General features: G+C 40.0%; 1 long non-coding RNA gene across 2 annotated transcripts in view; it reads left to right on the forward strand.

Annotated features, from left to right (window-relative positions):
* LOC117283266 overlaps positions 1 to 16,329 on the forward strand; it is a 217,943-nt gene that overhangs the window by 173,668 nt on the left and 27,946 nt on the right. For both annotated transcript variants that reach the window (XR_004514254.1, XR_004514253.1), the window contains exon 3: positions 7,503 to 7,567. This is a non-coding gene — a long non-coding RNA (uncharacterized LOC117283266). The remainder of the gene's footprint in view (positions 1 to 7,502; positions 7,568 to 16,329) is intronic.

Genomic DNA, 16,329 nt, shown 5'->3' on the forward strand with positions numbered 1-16,329 from the left:
GTCTTCCAGCCCTTTTATGCAAAGAAGAAGCCTGCCTTCCTCTCCTCTCCTCTCCTCTCCTCTCCTCTCCTCTCCTCTCCTTTCCCTTCTTTTTCTCCCTCCCTTCCTTCCCTTTTTCTCTCTCTCTTTTTGCCGTAGGGGATTGAACCCAGAGCCTTTGCAGTGTACTACATCCTTGTGCCTTTTTTATTTTTGAGTGAAGTTCTCAGCAAGTTGCTAAGTTGCCTAGGCTGGGCTTAAACTTGTGGTCCTCCTGCCTCAGCCTTCCAGCGTGCTAGGATCACCAGAGTGCACCATTATGCCCGGATGAGAAAGTCTTGAAAACTCTGCATTTAATTTTCAAACTTCACCTTTCCTTCAAGTTCAATTCCAAACCCAGGGACCGGGGAGGGGTGGGGAGGAAACTGGGAAGCTCCTTGGGCTGAAACCTTCTTCTGATGAACTCTTACTTTCCTTCTCTGGCCCTGAGTGAAAGTTCTGCTTGCTGACATCTTTATAGATCAGTGGGTGGTTAATACGAGGGACAGCAGTGTTCTTCAGCTGTGTTTAGGGAATCTCCAACACTTGGTCAGATGAGGGAATGGGTTCAAATGCAGGATCTATCCCAGACCCATAGAAACAATGCATCAGGGAATAGGTCTGGAGAGGATGGTACTAAATGACACACCTCAGGTGAATATGTACAGTTTGCAAATAATCCCTTAGTTTTGTTTGTTGGAAGAGACTTGATAGTTGGATGATGATAATTAAAATGTGTTCTGGCCAAGTACTACTGTGATGGGTCCACAGCAGATCCATGCACATAGAGGATTGCCTGTTCTGCTGGGTTTACCTAATGATTCACAGATTTGAGTAGAGAGAGGAAATGAGAATCAAAACACAGAGTCTCTCACTGGTTTTTCCGTTTGCACCTCAAATATGTTGGAGATGAGACTTTTGCAGTAGTATTTCCCTCTTCAGAAAAATGCCCCTGAACCCCATTCACAGGGCACTGGGCCAGACAGGTTAGATTTCCAAAATTTAAAGGACTCCTAGGGCTTTCAAAGTCTGAAATATTTGCAATTCCTTGAAGACCATTAGGGCAGCTTTTGATAGTGCAAAGAAAGACAGCGCTGACTTTGTGGGAAGTTTCAATCAGCATTAACAATTACCTCACACCTGGGCAGAGAGACACAATACAGAGATGGAAGAGTTGTTTATTCATTAAAAAGAAAAGAAATGCAACTTCGGTGTATGCGTGGTATTTTAATGGGAAGAATCTGTGTTTTGGAAATTTAGGGTTGGAGATACTCAGACATCCTAGATTGGCAGCAGCTGGGAGTTGCTGGCTTTGAGACAATCTGGGAGACTCACATTTGAAGTCCAGCGCATCAGATGAGCCCAGAGCTCCTAGTTTGTCGAACTTGAAGAGATTCTGCATAGAGAGGCTCATGAGCCTGACAGGAGATGCTCTGTGTGCTTACACACCCGTAGGCACACACACTCACACTCACATCCCCATGGCTGGTTTCATAGGTGGTTTATTTGCCTGTCATCTGCTGATGAGACAGGGGGAATGTGCTTTTCATGTAATCCTACATCAGCCCTGTGAGAATAATAACTACCTTACCTTCATTTATTTGAAGGAGGGAATTGTAAAGCTTAGAGTGATTGAAGAGCTTGCTAATACGTCTTAAAGATTCAAACATAAAATTTATTTCAAAGCCCAGGCTTTTACCTCTTTTATCTTGTTTCTGTCCTTCTTTATCTCTTGTTGTCCCTATGTATTCTCACCATACTGCATTTCCTGTAGGTCCAAAAGGGACTTATAGTGAGATTTAAAAAAAAATGGTCTAGAATTTGAAACCAGGCTGTCTTCATGAGTTGTGTCCTCAAGAAGCAAGTTATTTAACCTTTTGAGTCTCAACTTTTTTTAGTGCTTAAAATCGGTGAACTGATACAGACTGTCCAAATTTATTGGGATGATTAAGTGAGTTAATTTGTAGCATATAGAGCATCTGGACATGACTATTCCTCAAATCTAGGATGCTTACTGTGTATACAACTTAAAACACAACAGCAGTGTAGTGGCAGAGATGTTGTCACAGAACTAGGAACGAGGAACAGTTAAATGCAAGGGAAGAGCCACAAGAGAGAAGAGAAAATAAACAGAAGAAAATGATGGTATTGGGGAAGGAAATTGGTTAATTGTCCCAAGGACTTTATGTTAAATGTGAATTTTATGGGCCAGGGATTTGGCTCAGTGGTTCCACCGCCTGCCTCACAAGTGCAAGGCCCGAGTTTGATCCCTAGTACCCCCCCAAAAAAAGTGAGTCTTATTTTCAGTGTGAAGTTTTTATAAGCGAAGGGAAGGAAGCTTAGCATAAACAGCAATGTTTAAGGGAGAACCAGACCATCAAGTTTTCATCTGTAGAAGTTGTGTGTATAGTAATCTTTGCATCTCTGAACTCGCCATGGAAAGAGGAAGGTCAGGGTCTGTAATTCCTTGGGAATTCCTGAGAATTAGTTGAAAATTTCTGGTTCACGACTAAGAAATATTTATATTCTTTGTAGAATATACAGTTGTCTTTGCTGTTTCCCTTGGGAGAAAAGAGTCGACATCAACGACTTTTAACTTTTTGAAAACAAAACAAAAGAAGGAAAATAAGACAAATCTGAGCCAGTGTTTGAAGGCAAAGGACTGTGGATGTGAATAAAATGTTCAGGTTTCACTACTCTCTGAGTAACTTCGACTGGACCGTGCCACCTTTTCCTCAGATGTGTAGGAAGAAGATGAAGTTCGTGGAACGGAGGCGTTCCATAAAGCTGTGTCTGGCTTTGGCTGTGCACCTGGCTCTGTCCTGGCTCCCATCTGCAGGACAGCCAGGTTCTCCTGGTGATGGTGTTTGTGATACAGCAGAAACGAGGAGGCAGAAATCCCATAACCTAGGAAATACTGAAAGTGGGACATCAGCTGGTGATGTGTGTTACGAATAAATGAATACCAAGGAATGGAATGGAGTCTGGCTGAGGCGGAACAGTCATTGGCAGGGCCAACAGCCCTTGGCAAGCCAGCAGTCAGAGAGGATTCTTAGAGGAGGTGACATGTGAGCAGATATTTGTAGTCGGTGAAAGACCTGGTCATGAGAATTGGCAAGTATTGTGTTCCTGGTCACTTTCTGAGAGTCCACTAGTCATCAGGAGGGAGTCTGACATAGTTGGGAAATATGGAAGCAACAAGAAGATGCTTCTAGTGGATCCTTGTCCTCACAAGCGCCTTTGATCTTTTCCACATTGTGTGTACATCAGATGTAGTGTGTGTGTGTGTGTGTGTGTGGGGTATGTATTTATCTACATTCTTAACTGAACTTCAGATATGTAGAAAGGTATATTTATCTTAAAGTTTCTTTCATCACTAAAAAGGTCTCTTGTGACTATTTGGGAGGCAATAAACAGATACCAGCTGCGCCTGCCATCCCATGCACTCCTCTGCTGATGCCAACATTGCCAATCTATTATGGAAGCTTCCTTTCCTGGTATCTTAGTTACATTTTTCATTGCCGAGACAAAATACCTGACACCCCAAGTTAAACAGAAAAAGGTTTATTTAGCTCACAGCTTGTAGAAGTTTCAGTCCTCAGTTGGCTGGTTCCAAGGCAGAGTGCCACATGGCAGAGGGGTGTCACAGAGGAGAAACAGTTCATGGTGGACAGAAGATAGCAAAAGCAACAGGGGACCTTAACAATGTCTTTCTGCCCTTTTATTTTATTCAAACTGCTTAGGGCAGGCAGCACTCACACCCTTAAACCTAGTGCCCTTGAGCCCAGCAGTGCACCATGAATCAGCCCCAACTTCACACACTCTAGATCCATCCTGAAAAAGCCTCACCTATGACTGCATGAGGCTTTGGGGGGACATCTAGACACAAGCCATGTACCTGAGTATCCTGCGTTGAAGGTAGACTTCCCAAGAGGAAGAATGGAACCTCTTGTTATTGTGAGCCCGTGCTCTGGGCTCTCCTCTGGTAGCCATACTTGTAATCTGTCACACAGACAAGAAAGCTGAAATAAGCTTTTCAGATTTAAAAAAAAAAAAAAGTGGGAATGAAACGCTTTTGGCATAGTCTAGTCCGAAGAGTGACGGCTTTCAAGGAATATTAGGAAAGTAGTATTCAGTGTATGCCAGTAGTCATGGAAACAGAGACTGGACTTCTGCCAACTTTCTGGTGCTATTGAAGTCACAATCAGACAACAGCTTGAAGATAAATATTTGGATACATACAGACACTTCATGTGGAAAAAAAAATACTTTAGGGTGAGAATTACAGATCTTTTTGCTCCAGTGAGGAAACGCCTCATAGTAAAATAAAAGTGTGAAGAATCTGTGAGAAGAAAGATAGGAGCAGAAGGTGGGAAGAGAGCTTTTACTGTGCGGAAGAGCCAGAAAAAAGCTAAGTTTGGGCAGTACAGGCCTGGAAAGAAGGATATTATGAGGTCCCTTAAAAAAACAAATAATAGCAATCCTATTTGACCCAGATATTCCCGTTAGGTATATTCACAGAAGAGTTAAAGTCATCACTTTACAGTGATCCACGCATACCCGTGCTCATACTCGCAGAAGCTTGGAAGCTGCCTGTGTGTCCGTCGTTGGATGGATGGATGAAGAAAATGCCGTATTTACACACAGTGGAAACTACTCTACCACAGTGAAGGACAAACTCAGTCATTTGCAGGAAAATGGGTGCACCTTGAGGAGTGTGAAACAGAATGGAGAAAGGACTGGGGATTTGGCTCAGGGGTTCCGCCGTCTGCCTCACAAGTGCAAGGTCCTGAGTTTAATCCCTGGTACCAAAAAAAAAAAAAAAAAAAAAAAAAAAAAAAAAGAACAGAGGCATGGTGCTATAGGGAGAGTTAGAAAAAGCATTTATTGTCACGTGAGTAGTGAGACTATATCTGCCCTTCCCCGGTTCGCCTATCTTCCTGGTGTTTACTTGTACATCTGGTATCATCTCGTGTACAAGTTACCAAGTGTAGGAGCCCTGACATCACCCAGTGAGGAGTTCGCAAATGGAAACAGAGTTTTGCTGGACGTTCCTGTTTGTGAACCGAACTGTTGGTGAACAGAAGCACTTGTGAACTGAGACAATTACTGTAAGAGTTTTCAGGTGTGTACTGTGCTGAGCAATGTGATGAAACATCATGTTGCTGCTCCGTCTTGCCTGAGATATGAATCGCCCTTGTTCAGTGTAACTGTGCTCTATATGTTACCTGCCCGTTAGTCATTTAATACCCAGCTCAGTTGTCAGATCGCTTAGACACTGCCGTGTTCAAGTAATGGTGCTTATCCTGTGTCCAGAGCATAAGAGCTTGTGTTCAAGTAATCTTTATTTTACTTAGTAATGCCTCCAAATCACAACACTAGGGATGCTGGAAATTTTATTCCAGTGTATGATTATAATTGCTGTATTTTACTATTAGTTGTCACTCCCTTACTGTGCCTAATTTATAAATTAAATTTTATCTACGTACAAATGTATGGGAGGAAAAGGCATGATAGGTATAGGGAGCTGCACTGCCTGCGGTTTCAGGCATTCACTGGGGGTCTTGGAATGTGTGCCCCATGGGTAAGGGGGTGGACAAATGTACCCATTCGCTGGAAAGATAGAAGTGAAAGAGGTCACCGCAGGAAAAGAACACCAGAACCAGCCACACCCACCTCTATGCAAAGTGAATGAGTCACTTGTCGTATTTTTGGAGTTTTGCTATGTTTTAAATTCAACTCCCTGCAGTGTAATAAAAATACCAAACTACTGATATGAAGGGTGGAAGAGGGTGAGGTTAATGCATATGAATTTAGATCAACAAGATTATTCATGGGAATCTAAGTAATGCTGTGCAAAGATTTGACAAAGGCAGGCTAAGACATCTTTTCTCTAACCTTGATGACCTTTACATCGGGCTCCCTCCCATCGGGTTCAGTTCATTTGCTCGCACCTATAAAAAGTGTGCTTTCAGTGAAGTTTTAAAGTTAAGCCTTTCCTTACTTGGCTGCATCTAAGGAACAAGATAATCATGGCAAACATGGTTTGACCCTGGTGCTCTTGCTTCTTTTGCTGCAGGTTTAAGATTGTATCATAATCTTAGCAGGGCCAGGTCCATCCGTCCCTTCCTCTCCTCATTAGCATCTCAGCCTTCACCTCTGCTTCCGTTTCTCCCAGGATAGGCTGCAAGGACCGCCGAGAGGGTGAGCTTCTGTATGTTTGCCAGACTCCCATGATTTAAGTATACAATTATACATGCTCTCACAGCAGGGTGTCTCACCCTCAGCACTGGTGACACTTCAGATAATTTTTTGTTTGGGGCTGCTTATGCATAAAGCATTTAGTGGTATCTCTGGCCTCTGTTTATCAGATGCCATTAGCAGCTTTCCTTCAGTTATGGCAACCAAAGCTATCTCTAGACATGGATCTGTCACTCCTGGTGAAGAATCCATTAAAATGAAGCCTGAGTTTTACAATTGGCTTTTCTTACCAAAAAAAAACCCCAACCAACCAACAAACCAAACAAGCAAACAAGCAAACAAACAACAGAATAATTTTGTATACTTTCTGCATCTTGTTTTTCCAACCCAAAACCACTGACAAAATTCTGTAAGTTATCTGATACAATGCTGTTTAATTACACTTAATAGCTTGCTAATATTCCATGGGGTGAATGTAGCATTTCTCGTGAAATGCTTATTGCACTATTATTGTATCTATGAGGATGACATGGTTTCCGGTTTCTGGTCTCCAAATCACAGGGCTGGAATGAGCACAGTACATGTACTTTTACAAATTTCCAGGACTGGAAATGTGTCATTTGCATTTTAGTTTAAAATTTTTTTTCCAGATTTCCCAATGGTAGTATTTAGAGAAAATTTTTAAAACTATAATTTTTGTAAGACTGATATTAACCTGAAACCTTAATGGCCGACAAAAGTGATTATTGAAGTGATTTTTTTTAACATGAAAAGAAATACTTGGAAATATTTGGAAGCTTGCCCTTTTCAATCCCAAAGAATAACATCTTTGTACAGGAAGAAGTCTGGGTGTCCAATTTAATTGTCAGATCTCTTAACTTTCATATTAGTCAAGGATTTTGACCAAAGACATCAGTTAAAATGAATGAAGAGAAAAGGAAATTGTACCTATAGTGTTATTTTTTTCCCTGTAATCAATATAACTCATGTTAAATATTTCAAGGCTAGAAATGAAAACTTCTAGTCCCCCTATTAAGTGATGAAATAATTAAAAATATGCCTTCTGAATTTTCTCAGCATTAGTGTGTACCTGAGACTCTGGATCAAACTCCACAACTAATATCAGCACGGTCTGAGTATTATGTGAACATCACATGACTAGTGAAAATAGTTCTGTGCTTGAGACTTTGGATCAATTTAATATGCTACTTTAATCCTTAGATACCTCGATGTCACCTTTAGGCAACATGATTTCATTTGTTCTGCTGTTTTCTCTTTTGTAGAGTTCTCTGGTTGAAAGAAAGAAGCTTAAGCTGACTTCTGAACTCTGAGATCCCACTGCAGAGAGGTAAGAAAATTAAGATTACTTTTTGGGTACTTGTGTGACTCAGCAGTCTGCCTTGGGAGATGTTATTTCTGATGGATATTGAGCTATAGGCAGAGCTGTCTTTTGCAAGTAGAGCCTGCTAGAATCTCCCCTGGATTTGCTTGGAGCAAAGTGCTTCACTACTTTTTACTTGGTTTACTTTAAAAAGAAAAGACAGAATGGATGGATTTGTGAACTCTGAATTTTATGACGCACTTCCCAGCTGCAATACGATTACAGCAACGTTCTCCAACCCACTGGGTGTAGGGATTGTTAGCCCTTAAGTCTTGGCCAAACTTCTGGGATTTGCTTGAAAGTTGCTGATATTACAGGAAGGAATTGTTCTGTCAGTTTCACTCAAGGGAGGCTCTTAGACTTCCCTAATTCTTCTTTTCTCTTATGTTGTTTCTTCTAATAGGTAAGTTTCTTTCACCGTCCTGTCCGCTTTTTGGGCTCAGGTCAACTTGCAATAGAAGAATCCCATTTGTTCATGGGATTTATAAATAGTTCCCATTTACAAGTAGTGTCACAGCATTACATTTAGGGAAAGAGACACCTAAAAGTCATTCCATCAGTGACTTAGCCTAGCAACTGTTACAATTTTGTTGCTACTTTTATGTGTATTCTTCATTTCATACCTATAATTTGAAATTTAACTTGATTTTTAATAAATAATACATGCACACAGGGCAAATAAAATAAAGACATGACTCTTCCCCTTTGCCCCGTGACAACTTGTTCCCTTTTCAGGACACACCTGATTTACTGGTTTATTGGGCCTTTTAGAGTATTTGTGCTGTTTATGAGCTGTTGCTATGCTAAACAGTCCTTTAATGAACGAACATATTTATATATGCTTGTCATTTGTCATAAGTGTGAGAATTTGAACTGAAAGAACAGGATACCACTCAACATCTAAAGCAAAAACCTGACTTTACTGTTTGCTAGACAAGGGGCAACAATCCTTTTGCACAGTTATATCAGGGCAAAACAACCTGATCTCGGAGGGCTCGGGAGCCTTGAACTCAGGAATTGAAGCACTGTCCACAAGCAAGAGTGTTTAAATATTGCTTGACTTTGAGCCACGGAAACTGGGTAATTGGAATGTGTGTGCTTCTGATAAGTCGGCAGTCAGAAGTATGGCAGTGTTACTGGTCGTCTGGCTTCAGAAATATGTGACATTGTAACCAAATGGCTGGCTTTTAGACGTGTGGAGTTGTTACTGACTGGCTTGTTTTCAGAAGTGTGTTACTAAAATTTTTACTGTTTGATTCAGTGGTTGTAAAACAGGTTATGGTGGTGAGTTATTTATGCCTTGAGACTATTGCTGAAAAACCAGTATCCTTTCTCCTTAAATTTGGGGTAGAGGAACTTTAAATTCTCAACTACACAAGAAATTCATGGGAAATGGAATTGCTGAGTCAAAAGTGTTTGTTTTTTTTGTTCACTTCCATAGAGATTTATCAGTTTACACTCCCATCAGTAATGAATAACAGTGCTTATTTCTCCACAACGTAATATATCATCATGTTTTTGACTTTTATTTACTTGTACTTGAAGTTTTTATTGTTGCCTATTTCTTAAAAGTGTAAAACTGAGAGTTTCTGTATGACCGAAAAAAAAAGCAATATTTTATTTACTAGAAGTTTCTCCCTATTTTCAATTGAGGTGTTTAAATATTGATTTTAACATAATTAACACTGTGCATTGAGAGTTGTAATATTCCCCAGTATGTGCTTTTTTTTTTTTATGGTATTTGGAATAAAAAGATGTTTTGACATAGTTGGATTAATTCATTATTGCATTGTTTTCTGGATTGTATATTATAGTTAGATTATTTTCTCATCTAGGGATTAGTTTTTTATGCTTTTTACTACTATTTTCATGGCTTCATTTTCTTGAATTTACATTGGTGTAAGCCTGAAGGAGAAATACAGATTTTTAGGTAGATGCTAAGTTGTCCAGTTTCTTGGCTAACACATTATTTTACCAATAACTTGAAGTATCATCTTTGATCAAAACTAAACTTTTATAATGTGTTTATTTCTGACTTTTTCCCTCTGAGTCATTGACTGAATCATTAGTCATGACATCACACGTGCATTTCTGTTTCGTTGGGCGTTTCCCTTATCAGTGTTTCTTCGTTTCTTTTCTCATTGCAGAAGCAGCCGTGAAGCAACCCTCCCTTTCCCCTTTATCCTACTCAGGCTACAAGCCTTTTGGGTGGCCTGCTCACCCTGAGTGTAGGCCTTCTCATTATCCACACCCAGAACTATACTAATTCCAATCAGTGGACGAATTTAGTACCAGACACCCTTAATCCAGTATCACATACCCTAGATCCAGCCATCTCAAAAATGTCCCATCTAGGAGTGCCTAAGGCACTTAATGCCTGAGGGGACATTTGGTATTTACATTAAGTGAACAGTCTATGATTTTACTTAACAACTTTCCTTCTTGTAGCTCATCCTTTAATACTGGGAGATTTTGGTTATGAATCAGCAAATTGTTTTTCAAACTTATTTTATTCCATAAACCACCACTTTGGAGGACCACTTTGGAGGACTGTTTTCTCAGGCTGTCCTTACCTGGCCACCATTTTATGTCTGCTAGAGGTTGTTTCAAGTGTCTGGTATGTCCCCTTCTGAGCCAACAGTATCTCATGGTTACAACACTTAGTGAGGTAAGACTGACAAATATCCTTTAAAAACCACGTATATGTCATGAAATTAAAGATAAAATCTGTTGGATCTTTTAAATTTGCAAATGAACCATGACACATAAAATTTAAAGAGAAATGTCGTAGTTTCAAGTGATTATTGAAATAGCTGCTCACATGATTTCGTTTTCTAGCATACTTGCACTAAAATCAGCTATTTTTTGCAGATGATTCAGAAACACTGAGCTACAATGGTAGTAAATGTTTGTGAGTGTGAGTGTGTGTGTGTGTGTGTGTGTGTATATATATATATATATATATATATGTACTTGGGAATGTGAATGTGTACTGTGTGTGTTAAAATAAAAGGCTCATACTTTTAGAAGTTTCACTATCAGTTAGACGCCTTGAGTGGGGCCTATGGGAGTGCAGCATTGCAGAAGTGGGTGTGGATCAAAACCATGTACTTCATGACGGAGAAGTGAGGAGAAAGGTAGAAGAAAGGAAGGGCTTGGGTCCCCTGATCCCCTTCAAGGATAAGTTCCCAAAGATAGAGGATAACACTAATATTTATGTGCTTCAGAAGACTAATTTTTATTCAGAGGAAGGGAGGGAGGGAGAGAGAGAGAGAGAGGAGGGAGGGAGGGTATTATTAGTTTGTCCGCAGTAACAGAAGTGAAGTTTCAACTCAGGAACAAATTCCCTTTTTGTCTTGGACTTTAGTCTTTTTCAGTGGTTGTGGATGGAAAAAGTTAAAGCCAAGTAGTTCAAGCAAGTTGATCTCTCTGCATTTCTCAGAGGAAACCTTGTTCTACAGGCATCAGTAATATCTCCAATACATTTTAGGGTGAAACGGCCAGTACTTTTAGCTGAGACTATTTGTTACTCGGGTAAAATTGAGATTATTTATTACTTAAACTCCTAAACCCTCAATGGATGTAATTCATCAGTCTTTTTACACTAGAATGGATAGTAGTTCCTGGCCAAAGAGGGTTGAAGTTACTCACTCAAGATCACTCAAGTCACTGATGAGAAAAAGAAATGTGGGCTTGTACGACGAATGTCATCATTCTAATGAAAAGGCTTATGCTGTGTGAGGTCATTATTATGAATTATAGGGTAGATCAGAAGACTCCAGCAAACACAATTGCATATGGTTGGTCAACATAATTCCCCTCATAATGTGTTTTAAGAAGAGAATAAAGAATGATTGGTTAGATAGGGTTTTCTCATTTTGTTTCTGACGCAGGCAAGTACTCTCTCTAAACTCTGAAAAAAGCTAAGACCTTCGCTACTCCCATGAATATGCTATACTCCTTCAAAAGAGTTGACGAAGGAGAACAACAGAGAGTGTGGAGTTCCATAAAAACACTTGCAGACTCTACATGAGAGTTTTCTGGTCATCACATCCTTTCTTTTGTACCAAACCATTATTTCTGTGATACATCCATTTGTCAGGTTTCTGTTGCTGTAGCAAATGTCTGAGATGTCACCTTATAAAGATGCTTACACTTCTAGAAGTTTCACTATCAGAACCCTTGTGTGGGGCCTAAGGGAGTACAGCATTGCAGAAGTGGGTGTGGATCAAAGCCATGTACTTCATGAAGGAGAAGTGAGCAGAAAGGTACAGGAAAGGAAGGTCCCCTAATCCCCTTCAAGGATAAGTTCCCAAAGACCGGAAGACCTCCCACTAGGATCCACTACCAGCTCCCTCCCAGTCGTGCCATTATGGGGGGCAAATCTTTACTACATGGACCTTTGGGGTCACTTGAGACTCAAATGATAACATTTGTCAATGATATCTCAAACTGAGGTCTCTTCTCAAATATCATGAGGAACGATGTTGGCAAAACTTGTCTTAGGGCAATAAAATGTAATGAATATTGAATTTCTAGGGGTGAGGAGGGCACACGGCAGATCCTACTGGAGCTACCTTAATACCCACTTCCGCATGGGTGTGGTGGTGAGAACCTGTGATCCCAGAATTCTGGGAGGCTGAGTCAAGATTTCAAGTTTTAGCCCAGCTTAGGTGACTTAGTGACTTAGTGAGATACCGTCTCAAAATAAAAAAGAGGAAAATGGCTGGGATGTAGATCAAAGGTTCTGTGTTCCATCTTTAGTACTGTACAGGAAAAAAAAAAAAAGCAAAAGGGAAACAGACTCCACCATTCTGTGGACAGACCCTACCCTTCTGTGGCATCATAGAGAAGACCCTAGGCTGGCCTGAGAGCCTCAGGATTCAGCTTCTGAAGCTGGAATAAGAAGTCAATTTACATCCAGCAGCTTCCATCTGGAACAAGTTTTATGTAGTCCAGATGGAACTGTCCTCTTGGGAGCTTTGTGGATAAACAGTTTTCCCCTAAAGCATCTAAAATACAGGCACAATCAAGGAGCTCAGTCAAATGAATCCTCTATGGCAATGTTTTTTTCAAAGCACAGTGGTCTTCCCAAGAATGAAAAATTCTGATCTTCATCCTCAAAGTCTGAGTCATGGCTCTGAGGTACGATTTGGTGATCTGTATTTTTTGTTTGTTTGTTTTTTTGTGACAGGGTCTCACTATGTAGTTGAGACTGACCTGGAACTCACTATGTAGCCCAGGCTGGTCTCAAACTCTTCCTGCCTCAGTCTCCTGTGAATGCTGGGATTACAGGTGTTCGCCACCACGCCCGGCCTGGTGATCTGTATTTTTTGTTTGTTTGTTTTTTTGTGACAGGGTCTCACTATGTAGTTGAGACTGACCTGGAACTCACTATGTAGCCCAGGCTGGTCTCAAACTCTTCCTGCCTCAGCCTCCTGTGAATGCTGGGATTACAGGTGTTCGCCACCACGCCCGGCCTGGTGATCTGTATTTTAACAGGTTTGCTGGGTGACTGTAGTGAAGGGTACAGTTCTATTGCACCCTGTTCCTTGGGGTTGCCTCTGCACACATGTAATATGATAAGATGACCCAGTCATGATAGGAATGATTTTTTTTCAGGTGGTGATTAGAATTTTCCCAAGTCCACACATTACGGGTTGATACACATATTTATTTCTATGTGCATATAAGACATGCAAGCATGTAACACACGGACACTGCTGTGAACAAGGGAGTTTATTTGATGTGATAGCTTTAGAAAAAAAATGAAATCACTGGGCATTCTTTTAAAGTTTCTAGTTATCATAGAGATATGGGGGAGGTGGCTACTGAATGGTCCACCTTAAGATCAAAAAGGGCAAAAGAACAGAAGGGAGGCCAAACAATGATTTCATTATACAAATGAAATGGGAAAACGCAGTGAAATTCCATCCATCCCTGAGGACTGACTCCATTTAGAGGTTAGAAGAACAGCCTGGAGTGATCTCATACTTACGGGCTCTACAACTGTCACTCCGGAGCAGCTGGAGAAAGGTTGTGATTAGGGATGAAAGGATCAGTACATGCAGTTTTGAGCTTCAACTACCCTTCCATTGGGTACATTAGAAATAAAATAGACGATTGATAAAGAACGAGGATATGGAAATAGGCCAGAGCAATGAGCAGCAAAAACCAAATAAGAACACGGGTAATGATGTCAAAGTGTATTTGTGATAAAGGAGATATTTGGGAGGGAGGCCCAGGGAACTTCGAAATGCAACGACTCCTACCATTTTCACAGTCCGTTTCAAGATCCAGAGCTTTTCCACTTCATTACAGCGGGCTCCATGAGTCCCAGATTACTGAGAAAGAAACTGAGTCTCTTTAAGCTGAAGTGAGACCCAGCAGGCCAACGTCAAGGGCATCAAGATGAGGGCATCACCTCTGACCTGCCCGAGGAGTAGGCGGTCTGATTAACCCCTTTCTCTGGCTTAATTGTCTTGTAGCCTTGAGCCAGGCTGTGATGAACACAGGGGAGGGGGGAAAACAACAACAACAATAACAAGAACAACGTGAACTCAGAAATCAACATAAAATTTTAATTATTAAAATTAAATCACAGCCATAAGCTAGATGGAATTTCCCATGAAGGCAAACATTTTCTGTGGCTGGGAACTCCCCACTGTGTTGGCTCACTTTATGGGATGGCCACAGAGAACTGATGTAAGAGCCGGGAAACCCTTGCTGGATCTACAGTAGGTCGCTAATTACCCAAGCAAAGACTTTTTGAACAAGAGGGGCCCATCTTAATTGCCTCTTAGTCAGATGCTTTGTCTCTTTTTCCCCCACCTGGATCTCATCAGCACTTATCCCAGTGCTGCCTGAGTTGTAAGAGATTCATAATAGACACGTTTATGTACTACTACTAATAAAGATAAATTATGTTTGCAAGGGCCTTCCCCATACTTTATCTTCATAACAACTCTGGAGGGTGTGCCAGGCAAGTATGATTACCTCTGCTTTATTGATGGTGAAAGCAAGGCATGGTACAGTCAGGAGCTGCTCCAGAGCTTTGGGGGCCAGTCAGGACTCTGACACCCTGACCAGTGTATAATCAGACCATGCTCTGCAAGGCCGTGAAACACAGGGCTAGGGCAAGGGGAAATGGCCACTTGTGGGAATTCCCTCCCTCCCACTTGTGAGTTCTTAACCTCTGAGATACGGTTGATTCATTTCAAAACTGGTAAAAAGTAATAGTCGCTATTTCCATCTACAAAGTTCTGGCCAAAAGCTGTTGCCTGAGAAATTGCTTTGGAATTGGTTCACAGTCTGTTCACCTAGAGTTCTCATGGGAGTTTTAATAAATCTGTAAGACCAGCAGCCATGCAAAATTGGTGCTTACTTGTGGATAATGTATTTTTCTAGGGGACAGTGCTGAAAATTCTGTAAGATTCTAAAAGATTTCTGTGATGGAAAGAATTATGCAAAGCATTATGCAGAGTGCTGATGTTATTCCTCACAAAACTATGGGAAACACAGAAAGACAAGAAGAAAATGATAATCGTCTAAAAACAAATCACTTACAAGTGTGTGTTTTTTGAACAAAAAATGTGGATATCACTGTTTCAATATAAATAGTGGCTTTTCTTGTCTCAAGTAATATTGATGCATATTTCTAGTTTATTAAGAGTGAGAAAAGGCAGCATTACAGGCTGAACCTTATTAAAGACAGTTTGGCCTCTAATGAATTAATGCCCCTGTGGCTCCTCTCTTTTGGCCGAAGGCACTGAATAATTTTTGGAATTTTATAGTAAATCAGTGTTGCATTTTTAGTACCAAGTTTTGACCACAAGGCAGTAGTTTTAGAAAAAAGTATAAATTCAATTGTCATTATATTTTGGGAATTTTAAAAATCTATAAATATGAGGGAGTTTGGTCTATAGTTTTATTTTTCTAGGATTTTTCATTTTTTCAAATATCAACATTAGGTTTGGCATAAAGCATTTAAAAAGCTTCCCTCCTTTTTAACAAGAAATTTTAGACAACTGTAAAATTTTCTTCTCTATTTATTTCTTTGCTTACCTTTTCATCTTTATTTTCTGTAAAATATTTTTAAAAATGTATCACAATAGAATTTTATATTTATAGCATTTATGTCTTTAGTCTTGCCCCTTTCAAATTTAATTTATATTTTCTTTTTGATTATACATGCTAAATGTTTTGATTAGTTGTTTTTCTACAAAGAACCAGTTCTTACACTTACCTTTCTAGTATTTGCACATTTTCTACTTCATTAATTGCCACTGTTATTTTTCTGTCCTTTAGTTTTACTTTTCCTTTGTTCTGTTTCCCTTTTATGTTTCCTTATACTGATGCCCTAATAAAAGGCCCCATAGGCTATACACCTGCTTTATTTTCACTTGCACTAGTTTCTAAATAATCTGTAGTGATAAGTATGATTTTTCAGTACAGTCATCTTTTCAGAGACTCATTAACAATGTTAAAAGTTTGACCTTTGGTTTTCCTATTTTTTTAAGTTTTTTAAGTTTATGAGAGTATATTGTGCACTGTATAATTACTATTCGCTAACATGCTTTGTAAACTTAATAAGACATATATGCTGGGCTAGGGATTTAGCTCAGTGGTTCCGTCACCTGCTTCACAAGTACAAGGTCCCAAGTTGGATTCCTGGTACCAAAAAAAAAAAAAAAAAAAAAAAAAAAAAAAAAAAAAAAAAAAAAAAGGAG

This window comes from Fukomys damarensis, unplaced genomic scaffold, assembly GCF_012274545.1.
Source record: "Fukomys damarensis isolate Sample0158 unplaced genomic scaffold, DMR_v1.0_HiC HiC_scaffold_24, whole genome shotgun sequence".
In the NCBI taxonomy this organism is placed as follows: domain Eukaryota; kingdom Metazoa; phylum Chordata; class Mammalia; order Rodentia; family Bathyergidae; genus Fukomys; species Fukomys damarensis.